The sequence below is a fragment of the Pan troglodytes genome, chromosome 2 (assembly GCF_028858775.2).
Source record: "Pan troglodytes isolate AG18354 chromosome 2, NHGRI_mPanTro3-v2.0_pri, whole genome shotgun sequence".
Taxonomy (NCBI): domain Eukaryota; kingdom Metazoa; phylum Chordata; class Mammalia; order Primates; family Hominidae; genus Pan; species Pan troglodytes.
In genome coordinates, this window is record NC_086015.1 from 55840089 (window position 1) to 55862494 (window position 22406).

General features: G+C 43.9%; 2 long non-coding RNA genes across 2 annotated transcripts; one reads left to right on the plus strand and one right to left on the minus strand.

Annotated features, from left to right (window-relative positions):
* Positions 1 to 11692: 11692 nt before the first annotated feature.
* On the minus strand, positions 11693 to 20128 carry LOC134809445 (uncharacterized). Its single transcript, XR_010155233.1, has 3 exons — positions 19894 to 20128; positions 18241 to 18428; positions 11693 to 12366 (listed from the first exon to the last, which is right to left on the minus strand). It is a non-coding gene; the product is annotated as an uncharacterized LOC134809445 (long non-coding RNA).
* On the plus strand, positions 20042 to 22125 carry LOC100612705 (uncharacterized). Its single transcript, XR_678958.3, has 4 exons — positions 20042 to 20220; positions 20470 to 20571; positions 20709 to 20971; positions 21694 to 22125. It is a non-coding gene; the product is annotated as an uncharacterized LOC100612705 (long non-coding RNA).
* The last annotated feature ends 281 nt before the right edge of the window (positions 22126 to 22406 follow it).

The window sequence follows — 22406 nt, forward strand, 5'->3', positions numbered from 1 at the left end:
TTTTGCAAAGGCAGCTTCAAGCAGGAAGGATTTCACTGTTTTCCTCTTTGATCTGTTAATATGGTAAATTACATCGATATATTTTTCCCACGGAAACCTCCTCACAGCGGTGGGCTTTAGCCAGATTTTAGGCTACCTGACACCTCCAGGGAACTTTAAATTTTCCCTCTGAAGTTTTGATAATTGAATCTGCTGAAATAGACTGACGATAGACAGACAAGAGAAAAGGCATACAAATGTATTAGCATGTAAGCACATGGGAATCATACAAGCATGAAACTCAAAGAAAAGTCAGATAATTGAAGCTTAAATACCTTCTTCATATGGGAGAGGAAAGTGGAAGATGTAGACAATTCTAGAGGAAGAGTAAATGATTTTTAAGAAGGATGAATGAGACTGAAGCACAAACAATAGCTGAAGGCAAAGTTCTTCTAGGCTCTAGTAGGGGTGGTGATAAGTTGTAGGAAGGTGAAGGGTGAAACTGCATTGCAAACAAAGGTTGTTTTTGTTTGTTTGTTTGTTTGTTTGTTTGTTTTTGAGACAGAGTCTCGCTCTGTTGCCCAGGCTGAAGTGCAGTGGCGCTATCTCAGCTCACTGCAACCTCCACCTCCCAGGTTCAAGCGATTCTCCTGCCTCAGCTTCCTGAGTAGCTGGGATTACAGGCACGTGCCACCATGCCTAGCTAATTTTTGTATTTTTAGTAGAGATGGGGTTTCACCATGTTGGTCAGGCTGATCTTGAACTCCTGACCTCATGATCCACCTGCCTTGGCCTCCCAAAGTGCTGGGATTACAGGCGTGAGCCACCGCGCCCAGCCAAAGGTTGTCTTACTATGCAGATAAAGCCTCTTGGTGACAGCCCTCAGAACAGATGAAAAGTCTGCTCATGCAGATGATCTTTAATTTCTTCTTCAGTGAGTAACTATCCCTTTTTAATTTGATTTCAAACAGTGGATTGAAGGCAATTGTGTTTCTTTAAAAGAACTTCCCTCAGTCAGATAAAGGAACTCAGAGAGAGCCCCTTCCCGCACTTGGGGGGAGAAACAAGGGAAGATCAAAGACCTTGATTCTGAGGCAGCTTGGGAGGCCTTTCATTCAAGGTGCTTAGTACGGCAAAGAGCTATACTTTGGGGTTGTTGTTTTCTGAGCCCAAACACACCTGATTCCCTTCCCCATGTCTGGGGACTCTCCTTCTTATCTGTCTGGGTGGGAAACAGCCTGCCTCTAATTATAGAGCTGAAAATACCAGTTTCTCACTTTCTCAGCTCCCCTGGCTGCTGGGACAGCATGTGACCAGGATTGGCCAATCAAATTTGTGTGCTGAGAATTTTCAGTCTGCAGCTTGGGATCCAGAGAACCAGGATAGCAACCCCTGTGTTGGTGCTGGAATCCTCAGCAGGCTGGTTCTGTGGTATGATGTTTTCTGTGGTTCTGGGTGCATAACTTCTCTTTGATCTGCCTGTTTTCTGAGCCTGGTCCCTGGGCTTTCTGATAATTTGGTGAGCTACTAAATATTGTTTCAATACACTTCTATTTTGCTTAAGTAAATATGAATCTGTTTATGTTTGTAGTTAAGATAAATGACTAACATATTTGCATTTGTGGAATAAATCCTACTCATTCAAGCATTATTTGAAATCACCATTGGATTCAGTTTGTTAATATTTATACCTGTGTTCATAAATCAGATTGGCTGATAGTTTTCTCTTCTTGCACTGTTCTCATCTTATTTTAGTATTAAGAGGGTGCCAACTTTTGGGAATTTTTTGGTTAGAAAAATTCCTACAGTAGAATTGCTGGATCAAGGGGTCTGTGCATTTTCAGTTTTGATGGCTATTGTCAAATTGCTATCCAAAGAAATTTTGCCAGTTTACATTTTGACCAACAACATATAATACTGCCTGTTTCTCTCTATCCTTGCCAACACAAAGGACCTGTTATCAATCTGTTTCTTTATTTTTTTATGGGTAAGTTGAGCATCCTTGCATATGTTCAGAGTCTTTCTTTCCCCAGCTGTTTTGTTTTCTATGAACTGTCTGTTGATGTCAAAGAACATCAACAGAGAGTTGGTGTTTAGTTTTTCCTCTTATGTTTTTTGTTGGGGAGGGAGGAGGCATGGGAGAGTGAGGATTTAACTTTTTGTCCTACAGTGACCTGTTGGTCTGAAGTTTAAACTCGGTTCCTGGATGTTGGTTGTAATGGCTGTTGAAACTGGAAAAGACCCTCACAAAGACCTGCAATGCAGAGGGAAGATGGCGTGATTGGCTCTGTCTTCCAACTCAAGACATTCACTTCCAGTTGCACCCACCAATTATGCAAAGGTTTTTATTGAAGTCTGGTGAAAAAAATTTCATATTCCCTAATGATAATCAGTTGTTCTATAAACCGGTCAGAAGTTGTTGCATTTTTATATTTTTAACAACTGGGTCCAAAACCAATACAATGATTTTGTAAGTAATAAGTAGGTGAGGAAATTCTATTTCCAAAGTTTTAGGTGTTCGACTGAGAGAGTTGTTATGAGTGAGTCACATTCCTTTTGGCAACAGAATCACATAAAGAAGGAAACATTTCAAACATCTGTTTTCTAAAAGCATTTCCACAGCATCTTAATTTGACTGATGAGGAGCTCCCTCTAGGGGAGAGAAAAATATCAGCACCAGGGTTTCTTGTTTGTGCATTTCAGCCTAGGGGTTTTTGTGGAAATCTTTTTAATCCCCTTGCCTGTGCTGGTAAGGCTTAGCATTGTTAGAACTAGACAATGCGATCCATACATGCTTTGTCAGTGCAGCACAGTCACAAATGATCATCTCTCCCAGTGCATGGAAAGCACATATATTGGCTTGTCTCTCTTACCAGAATGTGACCTTTATGTGGAGAGGGCTTTGCCTGTTTTATTCTTTTATTTAATAAATACCAGTGACAGTACCTGACACATAGCATGGTTCAATAATTTTTGAATCAATGAACAAATCTTTGAACAAAAGTTTTGAGCTTAGTGTGGCCTGAAATCCATGACTAGGCTCTGTGGCCAAGGGCAGGCATTTGTCTGTGGCCTAAGGCTGAGTAGTCTGTGCTGTGGGTGTGGGTGAGGTTTATTTAACTGGCTTAGGCCAAATGTATTCACTCAATGCTTGTTTATTGAGCACCCACTATGTGCCAGACACTGTTATAGGGGCTGGGCTCCCAACAGTGAAAAGGGCAGGCAAGATTCCTGAACTTAAGGAGCAGTGATATAGAGAATGTTGAGATGGTAATACTTGTTATAGAGAAAAATCAAACAGGGAAGGGAGATAGAGTATTCTGGCATAGAGAAGAGGTCTTGATTTTATCTGTGGTGAGAGAAGACTTCACTGAGAGGTGAAGGAGGGAGGGAGGAGGTTGAGCAGCCACCTGGGAGACAGTCATCAAGGCACCGAAGCAGGAACGTGCCCAGCATGTTTGAAGAACACGGAGGAGGCCGGTACGGCAGAGCAGAGTAAGGGAGGGGGAGAGGGACAGGGGCTGGAGTCAGAAAGATGTGGCCTACAGATGTGAAATTCCTAGAGAGAACGGTTGAAGATTTTCCAGCAGTGAGGGAGGACCTTGTGAGTCAAGGGCAAAAGCAGGCCTGGACCTTTCCTGCATCCTTTCCTGCTTCTAAAGGTGATTTTCAGGTTTTCTCTGAGACCATTTTCTTGGAAAGAGTCAGATCATCAATATGAGGTAACAGTGCCTACGGTGGTTCTGCTGCAGCCCACCTGTCAGGAGGTGGGAGATGTTCTAGGATAGTATGGGGTACAGAGGGGAGAACCTGCTGAACTGGATTCTGGCTGAACTAAGCTAAACAAGAGACAGCGCTTTAGACCCTGAACGTCAGAGGTGGAGGAAGGGACCATCTATCTCTCTCAGCTCCTGTCTGTAGGGCATCGGGCCCCACTTAACTGCGACCACCACTCTCATTGAAGAATCTTAATCTAAAAACTCTGGAAACCTCCCAAGAGCCAGAAAGAAACAGCCTCCACTGGAGATGACAAAACAAGATTAACCTTTTTGGACATTGATATGATTCCCTTTAGCCTCATTTTGTTATTGTTAGATTCTTTTTTTTTTTTTTTAACAGTCTACAAATTGTTGTAAACTTTGTAGTTTAAGTGGTGATGGGCAATGGCGCTGTCCTGGGCTTCCTGCTGGCCAGTTGAGGTGGGGGTGTGTGCCAACACCTCTTGCTGCATCTGGTTTCATGACATATTTAGCTAGCCTGGCTCCAGATGGAAAGCCTGGCTGCAGTCAGTACTCTAAGTCAGCCTGATCACAGTATTAAGAGTCATTGTTATGGTCACACACCTCATTGTCTATGACAAACAAAACGCACTTATTCAAGCCCTAATCTGTATAATGAATTAGGGTATCTGATGGGGTGACCCAGGCTCCTGAGAATTCTTAGTAGGACACATGAATGTCAAGGGATGGAGTTGCAGGGGAATGACTTTGCCATGGCATCCTTGCATATATCTACACCCCCTGCAAAGGCGAAGGCTTGAACCATAGCTAATCTGAGTCTTGGCAGAACACTTCTTGATCCCCCTTGGAACAGAGGAGGATGGGAGGCTTGTAAGGCATGCTCTGAGGCCCTTATCTCCCTTGGGAGGCTGTCATGAGACAGCTTTCTGTCTCCTCTCCAGTCCTGATGAGGTATGGGGCTTTCTGCCTCGTGCCCCTCAGAATAGAGCTACAGAATATGAAACCACATAGCTGCAGTCTAGACCCCCTTGGCTCAACAGCAACAGGGTATCCCACGACTTGCCTTGTAGTCATCGAATCCCTTTTGTGTTGTTCCTTTTGTTGTGTGAGACAAGAACCACAGGGAGCTGGCACTTTTGACTAATCTTCCTTTTTCTGTCTATGTGAGTAATTGAAACAATCAGTCTGAAGTGGCTCGATTGGATCGGTTAGACCTTGGCCTTCGTTTTCTCTTGTGTGCCTTGTGTGTGCTTGACAGAAGGCCACGTACTGGGGGTCAGTTATCTGTCACGGTTACCGTGAAGCCTCTGAACTGGGAGAGCTGTAAGTTGTAATGCTGATGGTGTGCGTGTGTGACTGGCATGATAAAAAAGACCAGTGGAAAAATGAGGCAGTGGCTCCCTGTGGCAAGAGGAACTGCACACACCCGGACCTCGTTCCTGGCAGATGTTTACACCCCTCCTTGCCCCTTGTGGGTGGGGTTAGGGAGGAATCAGAATCTGCATTCTAAGTAGTTGCTGGAACTCCTGAGGAGATTGAAGCTGATTTCCTGACCTGTATCTTTTACAGGGCTAAGGAAACGTAGTGCTAGATTAAAGCCTGTCGTGTCTTGAATTTGAAGTCTAGCCTACCCTCCCAGTGGTGGGACAGACCTGAATCTTCAGACTAAGGATGAAAATAAGTCCAAATAGATCAGTAATCACAATAAGTTCAATGAGTTAAACTTGATAATTAAAAAGCAGTTTGATAGATTACATTTAATAGATCTATATAATGTTCATAAGGGATATATCTAAAACAAAGTAACACAGAAAGTTTGAAAACAAAAGGATAGAAAAAAGATATATCCGGCAAATTTCCAACCAAAGAAAACTACCACAACAAAATATAATTTAAACCTTAAAAGGAATCAAGGAATCAGCGAACTATGGCCTGCAGGCCAGCTGAACCCACCACTGTTTTTAGAAATAACATCTTATTGGAACACAATCACTCCCCTTTGTTTACATACAGTCTGTGGTTGTTTTTGAGCTACAATGGCAGGGTTGAGTAGTTGTGACAGATATTGAATGATTGTCAAAGCCTAAACTATTTACTACCTGGCTCTTTATAGAAAAACTTTGCCAATTCTAGTTGTAAACCAATGAAAGGAGCACAACTCTAAGATGCTATAATACTTGGGAATTTTTATGTACACAACATAACTTCAAAATATGAAAATAAAAAGGCTGATAGAATTACAAAGTAAAGGGCCAGGCGCCGTGGCTCATGCCTGTAATGCCAGCACTTAGGGAGGCTGAGGCGGGTGGATCACGAGGTCAGGAGATCAAGACCATCCTGGCTAACACGGTGAAACCTCATCTCTACTAAAAATACAAAAAAAATTAGCCGGGCATGGTGGCGGGTGCCTGTAGTCCCAGCTACTCGGGAAGCTGAGGCAGGAGAATGGCGTGAACCTAGGAGGTGGAGCTTGCAGTGAGCTGAGATCGCACCACTGCACTCCAGCCTGAGCAACAGAGTGAGACTCCATCTCAAAAAAAAAAAAAAAAAAAAAAAAAGAATTACAAAGTTACAAAGTAGATAATTCTACATTTATACCTATTTCAGACACTCATGGATCAAGGAGACAGAAAAATGATAATAGGATATTTGGAAAATCTCGTCCACATACACACACACACGTTTGAATTGTGGTAAATGGAGACAATTGGGCAGAGAGTGGCAGAGCTGAGGATCATATGCATAGATGCATGAGGGGTCATAGCGGTCATGACCAGCCAAAATTATGAAGCCATCAATGTTACAAGGCAGAGAAAACAAAGACAATGGAGATCATGAGAAAATGGTAGTAACAAGAACAATTAGAGCATTAAAAAGTTAGCCAAACTGGAGAGACCAGCCCAGAGTGAATGCCACTAAAGTCCTGAGGAGTCCCAGAGCTACCTTGCATTCCATTCAAGTCTTTCAGATGCTCCATTTTATGACTTGTTTGTTTGTTTGTTTGAGACAGAGTATTGCTCTGTTGCCCAGGCTGAAGTGCAGTGGTGCAATCTCTCAATCTCAGCTCACTGCAGCCTCTGCCTCCCGGTTCAAGCAATTCTCCTGCCTCAGCCTCCCAAGTAGCTGGGATTATAGGTGCGTGCCACCATGCTGGCTAATTTTTGTATTTTTAGTTTCACCATGTTGGCCAGGCTAGTCTCATACTCCTGACCTCAAAAGATCCACCTGCCTTGGCCTCCCAAAGTGCCGGGATTACAGGTGCGAGCCACTGCACCCAGCCCATTTTATGACTTTTTAAACCTGCATCTCCAGAATGCCCTCTTCCTTGTATTGATCTTGTATTGGCCGTCCATCATGTGAGCTAGCCCAAGAAAAGCCATCCTTCTTGTAATAAAGGGAAATAAAGTAAAATCTCCTTTTGAATGTCTTGCCACAGCTATGACACAGTGCCATGGTGGACACATAGATGGGTGTGTGAAGTCCAGGAGAACCTGGTCTGCCAGGAAGTCCTAGTGGGACTTGTCCCTCCCCCTGGTGCTGGCTGTCACAGCTAATCTTGAGGTGTCTGGCTTCCTCTAGAAGGAAACAGACGCATCAGCCCTGACATATTAAAACAAGCATGTGAATACCTGGGTTTCCTATACTGTCTCATGTGCAGTAAGGAGCAAGGGTTTGGGAATCAGTACTATATGAATGCTGTAAACTTCGTTACAATGCCCACTTTTTTTTTTGTTCCCCATGTATGAAACCTTGAAAATAAAGAGGAATAGTGTGCTTCCCTGGGAAGCATTGAGGAGAGCTGGAGAGCTAGGCAGCATCTAGATTTGATGTGAGATAAATCCTCAAGTGCCCACAAAAGGACAGAAAGGAAAACAGACCCAAGGACAAAGGATCAGGGCCAAGGGAAGCATGTCCAGGGCCAGTCAGGGCCTGAGAAGAGGGTACAGAGAGGGCCCTCAAGAGGCAATGTGGCCTTGGTCCTTTCTTTTTTGTTCTTTTCTTTTCTTTTTGAGACCATCTCACTCTGTCGCCCAGGCTGGAGTGCAGTGGTGCAATCTTGGTTCACTGCAACCTCTGCCTCCTGGGCTCAAGCAATCCTCCCACCTCAGCCTCCTGAGTAGCTGGAACTACAGGTGTGTGCCACCATGCCCTGGCTAATTTTTAAATTTTTTGTGGAGATGAGATTTTGCCATGTTGCCCAGGCTGGTCTTGAATACCAGGGCTCAAATGATCCACCCGCCTTGGGCTCCCAAAGTGCTGGGATTATAAGCATGAGCTACCAAGCCCAGCCTTTCTGTTTTCATAAAAGACTGTATCAGGAAAGAACTGTGCACGGACCACACAGAGGAGAACTTGGTAAGTGATGGGATTCAGGTTTCACGTATTTTTACTTACACCCCTATCCTATCTTTGACAGGAGGGAAACAGACAAGTGTTGCATTCCTGTCCACAGAGCCTCTCCCTGAAGAAGACTCAATTATGCGGCCAGCATCCTAACCCTGGGCTGTAATCACTTTTGATCTCATGATTTTTCATCACCTTTACCCATGCCTGGTGACTGAACCATCTAGAAACAAGCTTTGGGCATTTGCCATTGTATAGGAAACATAGCCATATCCACCCAGTTGGCAGAAGTATCCCATGACTATCCCAGGATGAGAGGGACCCTGGAAATTCACAGACTCTGAGACTGATTAGGAAGCTAGGGTTGTGGATGTCATCGTTATAAGCCAAAAGGAGAAAGAACCGTATCTTTTGCAAATCTATCTCTTCTCTATAAAATCAACTCTACAAAAATGCATAGGCAACTATAATTGAGACCCAGAAAGTTGAAGAAATATTTTAAGGGAAGCAGAAAGTAAGTAAGTATTCCATATAAAAAAGAGAAACCCAGATTATTACTATCAGATATTTAAGTGTCCGGAGGATGCTGAGCTGTGCCTCCTGTGTGGAGGCACACAGGATTCCTCCCAAAAATAAAAAGGGTCACCCTGATCAGTAAACATTGGTATCTGGTTCCTCATCTTCCTGGGTAGTGGTAGAGGGAGTGGGAGAAGTGGTGAGAAGGCAGCTAGAAAGCCAAGGAGCTGAAATTTTGGGCAGAATTTTTGACAGTTTCTGTGTAAGGAGGCTTCAAAGTTGGAGACCAGGCCTGCTAAGGATGGGGGCACACTAGTAAATCCCCAATATTTAACAGTGGAAGCCAAGAGGGCTATACCATACCAGGAGAAAGGTGGATTTAAAATAGGCCAGGATTTCCCATGGTGGAAGCCCTGTTTCACATCTTAATCTCTGAAATTGGGTTAAAGTGATCCAGGATTGCTAATGCTCCAGTCACCTACCAGAAGCAAATGTAAATCGCCTCTGAAGGAAGGTAGCATAATCTCAGACCTCAACTTATTTTGAAAATTTTTCTTATACAACCATCCAGCACTCCATTAAAAAAAACCCAAACTTAAACACAGAACAAATAAAACCCCACCCAAAACACGAGAAATAATTGACACCAAAAACAGACTTACAGAGGATCCAGGTCATGAAGTTACACACATTTTAAAATTTGTAAGCACACTATGCCTTAATGTGTTAAAGAAAATAGAAGGCAAAATGAGAATTCAGCAGGAAATTGAGATCTTTCAGAAAGTATCATATGGGAATTTTAGAACAGAAAAACACAATAACTCAATTAAAAACTCAATGGGTAAGTTTCAGCAGATTAGACAAAGAGAGAATTACTGAACTGGAAGATAGGTTAGGAGAAAATATATAGAATAATTAGACTCATAGCTGACTTTTTAACAGAAGCAATGGAAGCAAGAAGACAGTGAAATTACATTGTTCAAGTACTGAAAGCAATAAATAATAACTAATGACCTACCTGTTGAAACCATTCTTCAATAATTAGGGTGAAATACAGAACTTTTTTGACAAAAGTTGAGAAAATTAATCACACTTAAAGAAATACGAAAGGGTATTCTTCAGGTGCAAAGAAAATAAGCCTCAATGGCAGACAGATTCAGAATCAATGAAAATAGTAAATATTTGGAAAAATTCAAATGAATATGCTACATTAAGCAATAATTATATAATTTGGGAAGAGAATTAAATAAAATTAAAATGTTCTGAGCTCCTTGAATGTCTGAGAAGAGGTAAGGTAAAAGTACTACATTTATATTAGACTTTCATAAGTTAAGGATACATATCGTATTACAAGGCTGCTTTGTTAACTATGGTAGCCCCTAGGCACATGTGGCTATTGGCACTTAGAAATGTGACCAGTCCTACTTCAGGTATACTGTAAATGTAAAATATACACCAGATTTCAAAGACTTAGGGCAAGAAAAGAAAAAAAGGAGAATAAAAGAAAGGAAAATGATACCATTACTAATGTTATATGGATTACATGTTGAAATGATAATATTTTGATATATTAAATTAAATTGAATGTATTGTTAAAATTAAGTTCACCTGTTTCTTTTTTCTTTTCTTTTTTTTACTGTGGATATTAGAAAATTTAAAGTTACATATATGGCTCACAGATTATATTATTATATTTGCAACATGCATTATATTTCTATTGGATAGTGCTAGTCTAAGGCAATCACTAAGTAAATAGTAAAAAAAAAAAAAAAGTGTTTAACTTCCAAGTTAATGAAGTTGAGAGTAGTGGGAGAAATGGAATAATAAAAAAAAATCAAGCCAAAAGAAGGAAAGAAAGGACAGAGAGAGAGAAAAAGAAAAAAATATATAACAGATGAAGCAAATAGTAAGACAGTTGATTGAAACATACACCAATAATTACATTAAACATAAATGGACAAAGGGCTCTAACTGGAAGATAAAGATTGTCAGACTGGATTTTAAACAAAAGAGCATGCTGCTTATAAGAGGTGTATCTAAAATACAAAGATTTAGAAAGATTGAAAGTAAAAAGATGGAAAATTATAAACCAGGCAAATACACTAACCAAAGAAACTTGGTCTAATTAATGATATCATACAAAGCATATTTTAATGCAAAAAGCATCTAGAAATAAAGATGCTCACCTCATAGTGATAAATTTTCACCCACAGGATGATATACTAATTATAAATCTGTGTGCACCTAATAATACAGGTATAAAATATATAAATCAAGAATCGACAGAATCACAATGAGAAATATGCACACTTACAATGTAGTGGGCCTTTCAATGTCTGATAGCATAAGAAGAAAAGTAATTAGTAAGTAAGGATATGGAATATTTAAACAACACAATTAACAACATTGACTTGATCAGCATATATAGAATACTGCACCCAACTGCTGTGCTTGAATCATTATTTTCAAGTACATATTGAATGTTTACCAAAATTGACCATATGCTGAGCCTTGAAGAAAGCCTCAACAAGTGTCAAAGAATGTAAATCATAGAGATTATGTTCTATGAGCATGGTTGAATTAAGCCAGAAATCAATAATAATAAAAACAACTAGAAAATTTCCAAATTTTTAGAAATTAAGCAACATACTTCTTTACAACTCAGAAGTCAAAGAAGACATCAAAATAGTAATTAGAAGATACTTTAAACTGAAGATATTTTAAACTGAATGATAACAAAATACTACATATTCAAAACTGTAGGATGCAGCTAAAACTTGCTTAGAGGGAAACATTATTTCAAATGTATGCATTAGGAAAGGTAGAAAACCAATGAGCTAATTATCCATCTTAAAATTTAAAAAGCAATTTAAACCCAGTAAAAGTAGAAGGAGAAAAATAACAGAGATAAGGACAGAAAATAATGAAAAGGGAATAAAAGATCAAGGAAAAAAAATAAAGTCCAAGAAATATAAAAGGTCTTGGTATTATGAACAGAGTTCTTCATATGAACATGGTACACTCCCGTTCATCATATGCTTTCTCCTAGATGCCGCACCTCTGAGGAGAATAGGACAGATGTGTCTCTCTCTCAGATGAGAATGTAGGTCATCATGTGTGAGAAGCAGGACATAAACTCAAAACTTCCAGATTTATATTGGCACCTGCCCGTTTCTCTGGAACTACCCAAGGAGGGTTGATTGTTAAGAGTGAGCCAGTACCCCTTCTTGGCAGACACTGGGGGTGAAATGTGGGTAGTTTTATTTCTCTAAGTACCTATGCTTCCTAAAACTAAAGAACACACAGCAGAACAAAGCAACCATGAAGATTTTGCTTGGGTATGATACACTGTTGTATGCTGTGCTCATAACTTTGATCATTTAGTCTGGTTGAGGCCAAGACTGGCAAGGCTGCTGGAACAGAAATGGCTGGCAGCTTAGAGGTGGAGGCAGGGATTCTATATAAACCAGGTGGTCAGGCTGCAGTTTTGCTTTGCATGTGGTATATCCACCCACACCTCTGCCAAGTGCTGTGGTGAATGATCCAGGCCCACTGTTGATAGTACATCTTCCAGACCCACAGCCTTTTCCAGGAACAATATGAAATCACTTCCAACCAGCTGGGTTCCACATTGAAATCTTGGTGTGAAGAGTCCCTGTGAGGAAAACTGGCTCCCTTTTTTGGTAAAGATCTGGCCTGTGTTTTTGTGTCTCACAAATTCCTCAAGTCTTCAGATTCCAAGGACTTCCAATCCATGCTGACGATGACCATATTCCACTGACACACTCTGTAAATTAGAAACAGAGGCCAAGGAGGACATATGTCAGAGCCAAAGTCCAAGTGTCCAGCCTTGGTACAATGTTTAGATATTTCTATTGAAGGATGGACATTCTCTCACATTATTGGACAAATCTTCATACATGGTAGACATTCCCTCTGCTGGGAGGATCATCCCCAAGCATGGTTGTTTATCTCCTTGAATAGACATCTCTACACATAATTAGACATATTCACATGTTTGGTTATCCTGATGTAATGGTGGAAATCTACATGCATGCATGACTGGTCATGCTCCCCCTTGGGTGGATATCCCCATTCAAGGCTGGACATTCCCATTCATAGCTGGACATCCTTCCTCATGCATGGACTTTGAAGAGTCCAGCTCCTGTGACTTTTCTGGCCTAACACAGGCAACAACAAAAGCATTATTTGGCAGGCCTCATGGAAGAAGGCTGCCCTCCCTGCATCAGACTTGGTGTGCAACCAATGTATTGCAATCTCTGAAAGGAGTTACAGTTAAGGAATAAGGCCCCTCTGGCCTGCTATGCTCTTACTCATATCTCATTGTAGTCCAGGCAGCTTCATTTGGAGGCCTCATTCTTGTGGACCTTCAGCTGAGACTTTCTCTAGGTGCTTCTGCCAATATATCCTTAAGTGGGTGGGTTGCGGTAGGCTTAAAGATATTTTTCACTGCTTTGACTTCATACTCAGTATGTTTCCACTCCTAGCCCTTCTTTCTTTCCTTTTTCCCAGCCTCTGGGTTCATAAAACTGCAGAAGCCTTTTATTCAGGGCTCCTTTGGCGGTGCAACTGCCCACCCCTGCATCTATGCTGATCCACCTGACCCTCAACCGATATGCGATACCATGAGGGAAAAGGGATATGGGAGAGTGGGCACTGGCTCTAGTTTAGCCTCTTACTTGTATTGCAGCCGGTAACTAACAACTTCACTGTTACTTTCATTTTGGCTTGTTGTCTTAATTACCTCCTCTGATGCCTCTCAGTTCAGCTCTCTTTAGCTCAGCTGAGCTCTTGACAGACTTTCTTACTCATGGACAGACAACCTAATCATGGCTGAGTATTGCCCCAATGGCTGGACCTCCTCCCATTACAGCACATCCACCCATAGCTGGACATCCTCACCATGGCGGGAGTGCCTCCTCCATGGATGGACATTCTGCCAATGTGTTGACATTCCTCCATGGCTGGACATGGTACCAATGGCTAGACATCTCCACCTGTGGCTATACATCCTCCCATGTCTGGACATTCACAATCATGGCTAGACATCCCCTTCCTGACTGAACATAATCACCAATGACTAGACATCCCCACCCATGGCTGGACATCCCCCCTCATGACTGAACATCCCCTATAGCTGGACACTTGCCCTTCCGCACACTGATAAAGGGTTTGTCTGCACATTCAGCACGTCATGGATTTGAGAGGAAACCACTTATTTCTTCTCCTTTTACTTTCTCCTTCCTTGCTTGGGCAAATTCTACCTTTTCTAACCCTCTGCCTCCAACTCTGTGTTACCTTGTCTCCTCTTAGTGTACAGCCAGGATCTCTATGTCTTTGCATAAATGAGTAGGTTCTATTTTTGCTCTATAAGTTATTGGCATTTGACTTATCATCATTTGTGTTCTTCTTTCCTCTCAAAAAGCTGATGCCCCATCATTTAGGTTTTCAGGCAACCTTAGGTGGACAATTCCTAGGTCACATCTCAGATTAGCTTAATCTCTCTCTGTCTCTGTTTCTCTGTCTCTCTCTGACTCCCCCACACCTCACGCATGCACACACTCACACACACAGTTGAAAATAAGATGTTCCTACTCCCTAATTTATTATTATAATGGCTCTTGTCTTAGGCTATTCATGCTGTGCTATAAAAATACCCTAGACTGGGTAATTTTATAGCACAGCATATAGTCCCTCACTCTCAGCCTGTGTCCCTGGCCACTTTCTGGGAGATCCAGGCACGGGATGTAGCAATTTATTTCTCACAGTTCTGGACACTGGGAAGTCCAAGAGCAATGTGTTCGCAGATGAAGGTGAAGGCTTGCTCTGTTTTATGGACGGTACTATGTTGCTGTGTCCTCACAGGGGTAAATGTGTGTCCTCGCATGAAAGAAGGGCAAAATGGCTCTCTCAAGGTGCTATTATAAGGATACAAATCCCATTCATGAGGATACAGCCTCCCAAAGCCCCACCTCTTAATACTATTACATTAGAGATTAGGTTTCAGCATATGAATTTTGAAAGGACACAAACATTCTGACCACAGCAGCTCTGTCGATTATTATTGTCACGACTGTGGCCTGGATAAAATTTCCATTGCTACCTCCATCAGTCTTTCCCTTCCCACAACAGTGTCCACATCATCACACTGGCAGACACTCACCGTCCTCCTTTCCTCTACCCTTAAAGTGTCCTTTTCTCATCCACCGATCCCTATATAACAATCCATTCTTTTCTTTTGCCTGTCTCCCTTCTTTTAAGCTATTTTCTAAATTAAGACTCTTTTGGTTGCAAATGACAGAAAATAGACTTGGAAACCAAAAAAGGGAATTTATTGGTTTACTTAAAAGTTAAGAGGTCTAGGCCGGGCACGGTGGCTCACGCCTGTAATCCCAGCACTTTGGGAGGCCAATGCACATGGATCACCTGAGGTCAGGAGTCTGAGACCAGCCTGGCCAACATGGAGAAACCCCGTCTCTACTAAAAACACAGAAATTAGCTGGGCGTGGTGGCAGGTGCCTGTAATCCCAGCTACTCTGGAGGCTGAGGCTGGAGAATTGCTTGAACCCAGGAGGTGGAGGTTGCAGTGAGCCAAGATTGTGCCAGTGCACTCCAGCCTGGGCAACAAGAGCAAAACTCCATCTCAAAAAATAAAAATAAAAAAATAAGAGGTCTATTAGTTTATGTGGCTGCTGTAACAATTACCACATACCTGGTGGCTTAAAAGAAAAGAAATACATTCTCTTATGGTTCTGGAGGCTAGAGGCTGAAATCCAGGTGTCAGGAGGGCCTAGCTCCTTCCAGAAGCTCTAGGGGAGATTTCCTTCCTTGCCACTTCCAGCTTCTGGTAGTTCCCAGCATTCCTTGGCTTGAGGTCACATCCTTCCTGTCCCTGCCTTCCTCTTCACATCGCCTTGTCTAAAGTGTGTCTCTCTTAAAAGTTCCTCTGCCATTCTCTTTTAGGGGTACCTATGACTGTATTTAGCTCCCATACAGGTAATCCAGGATAAACCCTTCCTCACAAGACCCTTAAGTTAATCACATCTTTTGTCACACATAGTAGTCACAGATTCCAGGGATTTCATGTGCATGCCTTTCAGAGGCCCATTTGTCAGCATACCAGAAGGCCCATTTTTTGTAGTTGGATTCAGAACCCCAGACAATATTGACAGGCCCTTCCTCACTTCCTATCACACCTGCCCAGTCTGCAAAATCACAGCAAGCCAGATGGAACTTGAAATAGAGAATGCCATGACATAGGCCTGGCTGTAGGAAAACCTAGCTAACCCCAGATTTGCTAAGCTGATGGCCACTTGTGGGAGATCTGTTGCATAGAATAAGGCCTGGCACAAGCTGACCCTTGGCTGCTGCCCCTGACGGCAGATCTGGTGAAACTTTTCTCTAAAAGAGGCCCTAGTGCTCAGGCTGACTGGGCTGCCAACAGAGGTAGGAGGGCTATTTCAACCCCTTTCACCAGGGAGTGTAGAAACTGGGCTTTATTTTTCACAGCCCCTGTCCAGGCATCTCCATTCAGAGCAGGACATCAGAGAGTCTGGCTGCAGCCAGGGCCAGCTGGGAAGGCCAGGATTCCACAGGCCTGTGCTTGGCAGGGCCCTCAGGGCCGGCAGAGTGCTTGGCAGGGAGCCAGGAGGACAGGGCACTTCAGCTGGGCAACAGCAGGACGGACGCTGTGCCTTATGGTGGGGAAGGGAGTCAGGGAGCAGCCAGCCAGAGCCAGCCCCTGGGGAAGCCAGAGCAGGAGCTGAGGGCAGCAGCTGTGCCTGCCGCCTGCCCACCCTGGGGCTAAACAACAAGGCTTCCCTCCCCTCTGCTGGGCACTTCCTGGGAGAACCAGGCATGGGATCGGGGAGGGGAGAGAGACTCGGGGGCTGTGGGGGGATGGTGGTGGGGGTGGCATGGGGGCAGGTAAACAAACAGAGGACTAGGGGTAGGCAGGGGAAAGGGCTGTCCCTCTGCCACTGGAGGTCATTGGGCACACAGCCTCTAAATCCTATCATGTCCTCAGAAGCAGCTGTGCTCCTCCTCCACCCCCATGTCCCCTCTCTGGCCCCCCCCCCAGGCTGTCTCACCCTCTGCTGGGCCTGCCTTAGGTGGGTGCTGCTTGGCCACTGCTTTGCTGAGTCTCCCTCTGTCTCTGGGCACCTATGGCGCAACCATCTCTCACGTGGTCTCTCACTGTCTCTGCTATGTCATCCATGCCCAAGGCCCCTCACTCTCAGCCTGTGTCCCTCAGATGTTTGTGTGAACCTCCATCCCATAAGTCTGAGGTCTGCAACCCTCCGCAGGGTCTTTCCATGGTGGGCCCTGCATGAGTGATGGGAGGGCCAGTGGAGAGGTGTGCAGGGGTCTTCATGCCTTGCAGCTGGGTGACGCTTTCCTCAGCCCCAAGCCCCTTCTGTGTGTTGGAAGGTGTGGGAGTGGGGATCTGCAGAGCAGCCATAGTATATTTTCAGGTCCAGGGTTCAGCCTGGTGCCCAACGCCACTGGCAAAGGCAGGTTGCAAAGATTCTGCTCAGGACCTATTGCCTTTGGCCTGCGCCTCACTCCTCCAAGGGGCTCTTTTCTTCAGAAGCTTTAGGAGTAGCCCCCTCCTCCTCCTCCCAAAGCAGTGAGAGAACAACTTTCTGCCATCACTGGTGGGAGCCATGCCTACTCTTGCATGTCTTGCTTTGTAAGGTGGTTGTGCCTGGAATTCTGCATGGCAAATCCCTGGAGGAGCTACCAGGCTGGAGATATTGCTACTCCAAATATTCATGGGTCCATTAGTTAGGAAAATGAGGAAAATGGATACTGGCTAGGCAAGTGCAGTCTGCCTCAACTTCTATAGTGAAAAAAGAATAAAAATCCAAACAATTCCCTACCAATTCAACAAAAGACAACAAAAGTGAAAATGAAAAAAAAATCGACCGCTGGAAATTACGAAACAATATGGCAATAAGTCAAAGCATATTAGAAATGAAAATAACTGTGAATGTGTAGTAGTGTCTATCAAAATACAGAGACTTTCTTGCTGGATCAAAAGAGAAACACATGTATTTTGTGCACAGAAGGAGATGGGAATTTGAAAATAAAGGAGTGGGTAAGGATACAGCATGGAGGGACTCCTGCTTCTAGTAATGATGTGCTGAGGAGCTGGAATGGTCCTTTTGCTGAAGGTAACTAGAAAAGCTGATCAATATACATTTTAAGTTTCTGTTTGAAGAAATTCAAAACAAACAATACAGTAAAAAAAAAAAATCACTGGGTCATGATCCAAAGAAAGACTCTCAGAGATGCAAATCTTGTCCTGTGGATATTCTCCAATTGCTTCATCAAAAAATGCTTTCTGCACCTTCCCGGTCCCAAAAGTTCTTCTCACCACTTACCCTGCCCTCCACCTAGCACCTGTCTTTTCCATGCCCCTCATCCTACTATCTTCACCCTGATATCCACCCCCAGCCTTAAATGCCCTCCTCCTCTTCCCTACATTCCCCCCAGGGCTCCACTGCAGCCTCCCCAGTACTCATCCTAAACATTTCAAATGTACTCTAGTGACCCCTGGGCAGAAACTGTGAGGGGGACCAGGGTCTGATGCTGACCCCTCAGGCCGTGGCCAGAGGACCTTCTGCTGAGCATTGACCTGCGGCACCAGGTGGCTTTTCAGTGGTCGGTATCAGGCAGAGATGGTGCCGGCTTCTGCAGTGGCTGTGCTGACTCATCTTCTGACTGCGACAGGAGAGCAGTCAAAGACATTTGTACCCTAGCTGGCGCCTCAAAGGTATCCTCAGTGTGTGTCCTGCTCTCCCAGGAGGCTGATAACTGGGTGCCCTGCAGACAGGACAGACACAGGGAGTTCAGCCACAGTGAGGGAGTGTGCCCTGTCCCTCCAATTCTACTAGCCTCATCAAAGATAATCATTGATAAATTTTGGTTGTGTATGTCTTCCTAATTCCCTTGTTTTCACAGTACTTTTATGATATGCTCATAAGTATTTGTCCATCACCTCAATTTGTTTCACTTGTACTCCATGTCAGTACAGAGAGAACAAAATTCTTTTCTGTGGTTTCATTAAGTGCTTGGTTTGATGAATTTTCACAATTCCATATTCCTTGGTAACCACCACCAAAACCAAGATATAGCACATTCCTCTTTGTTTCCATTTGCTGTTTGCAGGCAAAACTCCTATATCTAGGAATTCATCTGATTCATTTTCTATTGTGGTTCATTTTACCTGTTAGTTTTACCTGTTTTAGAATTTTATATAAATGGAAGAACCTGTAGGCCGGGCGCGGTGGCTCACACTTGTAATCCCAGCACTTTGGGAGGCCGAGGCGGGCGGATCACGAGGTCAGGAGATCGAGGCCAACATGGCTAACATGGTGAAACCCCGTCTCTACTAAAAAATACAAAAAATTAGCCGGGCGTGGTGGCAGGCACCTGTAGTCCCAGCTACTCGGGCAGCTGAGGCAAGAGAATGGTGTGAACCCGGTAGGCGGAGCTTGCAGGGAGCCGAGATAGCGCCATTGCACTCCTGCCTGGGTGACTGAGCGAGACTCCGTCTCAAAAAAAAAAAAAAAAAAAGAACCTGTAGGTAGTCTAGCTTCTTTCACTTAGCATCAAGTTTCTGAGAGTCATCTATGTTATTCTGTGTATGAATATATTCATTTTTGTTACTATTACTCCATTATACTAATATGTCACGAATTTTTGTCTAGTCACCTGTTGGTGGACATTTGGGTTGTTTCCTGTTCTGACCTATTTGAATAAAGCTGCTATGAATATCCATGCACATGTCTTTGTAAAATGTGTTTTCATTTTGCATTTGCAAATTTTAGGACTGAAACTACTGAGTTACAGGGCGGGTGCATGTTGAACTTCATTAGGAAGTGCCAAACCATTTTCCAAAGTGGTTCTGCTGTTTCACACCTTTTTATCAGCAGTGTATAAGAGATCTACCCATTCTGAATCCCTGCCAGGATTTAGTACTGTCAGATTTCTCATGTTAGCCATTCTCTTAGGGTGTCTAGGGGTATCTCATTTTGGTTCTCATTTTTATTTCCCTCATGACTATTGATATTGGGCATCTTTTCATGTGCTTCTTAGCTATTCCTAAATCTCCTTTTCTGAAGCATCTGTTTGAGAATTTTGCTGCTAATTCATTCTTTCTCATCCTTATATGGCTCAATTGTTTCATTGAACTGAAATCCATGTGACTGAATTTTGTATTTGATGGAGGTTTAGGTTGTCTCAATTTTTGTTTTTATCAACTAGATTGAAAGCATTAACTATATACCTCTTTGTGCTAATTAGCCAGTATTTCCAGTGGCTTGCTTTTGTAGTCAAATTGTGGCCATGTCTGCAAAAAAGAATGGACAAGAGTTCCACATATTCACTGGAAAAGACTCAGCTGTTGGAAGCCATTCTGATGCCAGAGTCATAGGTGCCCTTATGACATCATCACACTCTCTCTTCCTTCACACTTCCTGCCACAGTGGTGGCTAGAGAAGTACACACCTGAGTATAATGGAGACCTCTAGCCTCTAATCATGGGCACTAAAGGGGATTGCAGACTTGAAGGGATTGAACCAACTACCTGCAAGTCATGGGCATTCAATGTTTTGTAAGAGACAACCAGTCAATTCAAAGATGCAGGCAGGGGGAGGTGAATTCCCACAGTTAATCAGGATGCAAGCCGGGTGTCTGGGTCTCTGGGAAAGCCAAGAGGTTAAGGATGTGGTGAACTTGGCTGAAAACTGGGTATCCTGCAGGCAAGACAGACACAGGGGATTCAGTCACAGTGAGGGAGAGTGCCTTGAGTTCTACAAATAACTACCTATCCACACCTCACCTCTTTAAAATCTGATTACAGAAGGATGGCCATATTCGCCAAAGCATAATGGAAGATGTTGATGAAACCACACTGTTGAAACAAATGGAGCGGGAGAAAATGCCTCCTCCTCCAAAGCCAAAGGTAAGTCAGAGCAGGCCCTCAAGGTTGGAAGAGACCCCACACCTGCAACATCTCTGACCTGTGCCACCCAGTAGTGGTGGTTGTCTTCTCTGTGGCTCATAGAATTGGTTAATTATGCAATTTCTTGTCCAAACTAGGAAACGTTTGTGAGTGAAAGGTGTTGCTATTAATCCTTACTCAGGAACAACCACCATAAACCAAGAATATCCCAGGCCAACAAGGACGTAGTTGTTGTATTCAAAGCTGCAATAAATAGAGATTGACTCATCCTGGGCTATCTTCTTCTCCCATTTCCTTACGAGTCTGGGAAAGGTGGGTGACTGAGGCATGGAGACTTGGATGTAGGAAAGAGAAACCCTGAAAAGTGGAAAGCAGACATGCAACATTGGAGCATGGCATGGTGAGGGCTCTGTTTGGGGAATGCATGGCCATAAAGGGAAACCCATGTCTTGAATTGGGTGGGATGTGGGGGAGTGTGCACATCAGTCCACTTATGTGTAGGTAAGCTGAAGTTAAAAGAAGTTTTAACAAGAAAAAGTGTGTTAAAAGAAGTGAAAGTAAGAAGTAGGTGAAAAAGACTCCAAACTGTGTGGAGCAGGGAAACTTTGACTACTATGACGTGACAGCAGGAAAGAGCAGGTTGTGGATTTCACTTGGAGTTAGAAATAAGAGGGCACGGCCAGCAAAGGACACACTTCTCTGGCAGGTGGGAGAGGTCTGAAGGGATGGGTCATGGGTCTCAGGAGATGGTCAGGCCTAGGTGAAATGTGTTAACACTTTGGCCCTACATCACAGTGTCCTTACTCTAGACTGGCCAACAAGGTTTGCAAAAACCTGGGCAAGGTAGCTAGGGCAGGTGTACCCCCATTTTGCAGATGGGAACATTGAGATTCAGAGGTGAAGGTGAGGTGGCCATGTCCATTGGCCTGTGGGTGGCAGAGGTGGTACAACCTGGTCTCCTGGGTTAGGTGTTGCCCTGCCCAGTGCTCCTGAACTTTACAGGAAAGGGCCATTGTAGAGTACCCGGCCACTTCCTCTCACCCACTGGGGCTGATGTTTGTGAGGAAAATGTCCTGACTTTTCTTTCTTTTCTTGCAACCTCTCCTCCTTTTCCAAATGAAGCCCCCCACTGACAAGGTACTGGCAGCAAAAAAGATCCAGTCCTGATGGTGGGGCAATGCACACTACTGCACGTGACCCTCAGAGCTTTGATCATTCAGTGCTGGTGGAGGCAGGTGCTGGCAAGGCTGCAGGCGAAGAGGCAGCGGGCAGCACTGGAGCTCTGTGCATGGCAGCTATGGGCAGCAGTCGGGCTGCAGTCCTGGGTCCGCATGTGGCGTGTCCGCTGGCGTTACTGTCGTTTGCTCAACGCTATCCGCATCATCCAGGTCTATTGGTGCTGGAGAAGTTGCCATACCCGTGGCTTTTTCCATGGCAGCTACGAGCTCACAACAAGCCAGCTGAGCCTTGAGCTTGACATCTTCCTGGGATCACAGATTTGCCGAATTACAGACTGCATCCCCTTCCCAATAAAGAAGTGACAAGGTGCTCCAACTATGTGTCCCTAGTTCTCTATTAAGCAAACTCCGAGAGATCTTTGCCTCAGCAAAGGGTCAGGGAAATGAGGACAGGTACCTGGCATCTCACAGGTCAGCTCTGAGGAGTCAGCCGGCTTGTCTGGGGTCCTGTGGGGAGAAGGATGTGACAGCCCCATGCTGGAGGAGCAGGGCTTGTGAGAGATAGCAATGTCGGCCATAGGTGAGCGAGTTGGGGTTGCAGAGCCACCAAGAAGGCCAGCTCCAGGAAGACTGGTTCCCGCTGTGGTATGTGTAATG